The sequence below is a fragment of the Penaeus monodon genome, chromosome 3 (genome assembly GCF_015228065.2).
Source record: "Penaeus monodon isolate SGIC_2016 chromosome 3, NSTDA_Pmon_1, whole genome shotgun sequence".
Lineage (NCBI taxonomy): Eukaryota > Metazoa > Arthropoda > Malacostraca > Decapoda > Penaeidae > Penaeus > Penaeus monodon.
In genome coordinates, this window is record NC_051388.1 from 27,535,942 (window position 1) to 27,538,465 (window position 2,524).

At 40.6% G+C, this 2,524-nt stretch overlaps 1 protein-coding gene across 2 annotated transcripts in view; it reads left to right on the top strand.

Annotated features, from left to right (window-relative positions):
* Positions 1–1,877: 1,877 nt before the first annotated feature.
* The window catches only part of LOC119593918 (titin homolog), a 13,228-nt gene continuing 12,581 nt past the window's right edge, over positions 1,878–2,524 (top strand). For both annotated transcript variants that reach the window (XM_037942939.1, XM_037942946.1), the window contains exon 1: positions 1,878–2,019. The gene's annotated coding sequence lies outside the window, so the exon portion shown is untranslated. The remainder of the gene's footprint in view (positions 2,020–2,524) is intronic.

Here is a 2,524-nt window from a genome sequence, read left to right on the forward strand (position 1 = left end):
TGAGGGAAGAAAATTATTACCTTAAACCAATTAATTAAGAGAGCCACAATCAATGTAATATCAGAAATATATATCCTGGAATGGTCGGCAAGTTTTGTTGTTATTTTAGTAAGACACTGCTAACACTTTTACTCTATAAACACTTTCAACACTTGCCCCTGCAAGAAAATTATTAACGACCAATTATTTATATATAACCGCTTCAAATTTATATCAAATTGCATGCATTAATTACTTATGTATATTCAATCAAAAATTACTTTCAGGTATATATATCAAAAAGAAATATTTTATTGGTTCATGCATTCATGTGCTCCAGCAGCGTTTAATCATTATGACTCATTTTCGAGGAGGCTCGGTCCGCACTGCTCTTTGCTCCAGCAGCGTTTAATTATTATGACTCATTTTCGAGGAGGCTCGGTCCGCACTGCTCTTTACTCCACTGTCACCGCTCTCAGAATGATAAACTCCTCCCCTTTATGTGACGTCACGCTCCCCTCACGCGTTTGCGCCACTCACACCCCGTTTTCTTTCCTCTTTCTCACTTGAGCCAATGAGCCTCACTCTTTCCTCTCACGGACTCATACCCTGCTCTGGCGTCCAATCACGCTCTCGCTCGCTCTCGTGAGGTCACGTACTCACGCACATGTGAACACACACTCTTCCTTTGGTGTTCTTCGTCTACAGTGCTGCTCTTCTGAGAAAGATTGCTTAATTTTTTTTATTATATCTTATTAAACACTATATTTATCCCAATAGCTGCCACCAACTATTAACTAGCGCTTTATTTGACGGTATACTTCTCTTACCACCCCAGACACTCCCTGGAGTAAGGTGGGTAATAAGTGGAATATAACCCAAATATATTCCTGCGTACAGGCCACTGGATAATAGATTTTTAATCCACTCTCCCCGGAGCGGGCTCAGTGCTTGTTATAAGAACAATACGTCCAATTTTACGTGTGACTTCCCTTTTTGTATTTCACTTATTTCATTATTAACTAAATTGGTTATTATAAACACATGAAATAACTTTGTACATTTAATAGTGTTCTTACTTATACAAGTGAATTCTCTCGTCTTCTGACGAGTCCTATTTCTCTCCTTGGAGAATACGAAGAGCGTAGACTCCTGTCTCGTCTACTTCGTATGGTCACACGGAATTCAGTACGATTTTAACTGGAATTTAGGAAATATACCCAAGATAAACCCTCTCGAATGTCCATGTTCGACGACAGGTAGTACTGAACTGCGGCACAAGTGCCACGCCAGCGCCCTGGCCTCTCCTGACTGTCCTGACCCAGCCCAGAGCACAATGGTGCCCTTGTTTACAAGGCCTACAGATTATCACCCCTATGTCCCCGAGACAAAGTGTCTATAGTGCCCTGCAAAACCCTAAAGGCTTATCCACACCATAGGATAAACATCACACTCTGTAGCTTCAATGGAATGTGGAGTTCCCCTGAACTACCATTCCATCTACCATACAACCATTAGAAAATCCAATTCTATGGTGTATAGGGGTCTTACTATGTCAGGATTACCCATAAAATACCATTCTACGCTACTACCATAAGTCTGGCCGTTGACATATATATATATATATATATATATATATATATATATATATAGTATTATTATATATATATATATATATATATATATATATATATATATATATATAATGTATGTAGGTATGTATGTAGGTATGTATGTATACACAGATATGTGTGTGTATGTGAATATATGAATATATATGAATATAATATATTCACTTATTGATTCATTAGTATCCAGAGAGACATACATGCACACAATACCGGAACGAAGTAGCTTCCTCCTCCGAAGTCAAATATGGCGCCACAGCCGGAGCTGCGCCGGCAGGTGGCGCGCGAGTCGCCCGAGACCCGCTTGTAAACAAAACAAAGGCCGTTGCACCAAGTCTGGAGATTTTGGGCAATTTGAGGGAAAAGTATAGGATTTGGAAGGCCGTCACTACTCATGCCAAGAATATACTAGGTAAGTCATTGATTTCACTAATGAAGAAGTAAATGTTACCGTGGGTCTTCTTGCAATATATTGTTTTCTGATTTATAAGTTAGATTCCCGGTTATTTTCCCTCATCATTTTGCATTGTTAGTATTGAATCGTTTTAATCGTGCAAAGTAGCTATCAGTGCCACTCAAAACGGGGCTCACTTTGGCATGCATTTCGCAAAACGAAGCCGATGGCAGCACATAAGCCGTGAGCGGCGGGCCGAGCGACGCCCGATGCGGCGGCCGGGAGTGCGGTTGGGGGGGACAGCAGCCTCATTCGCTGGAGACTCTTGGCCTTGAGGATGAATAATGAAGCAGTTTCGAACCTATATATGCAAATAATGGTGTTAATTGTTGTGAACCCTGCCTCCTATAATCCTCCCTCTATTGGGTACTTCCAAGAGAAGGGATAGAACTTCAGCTTAGGTATAGTTTGTTTCACACAGCCATGTAGTAAAATAGAAATTTTGCCTGTAGTGGGCAGAATG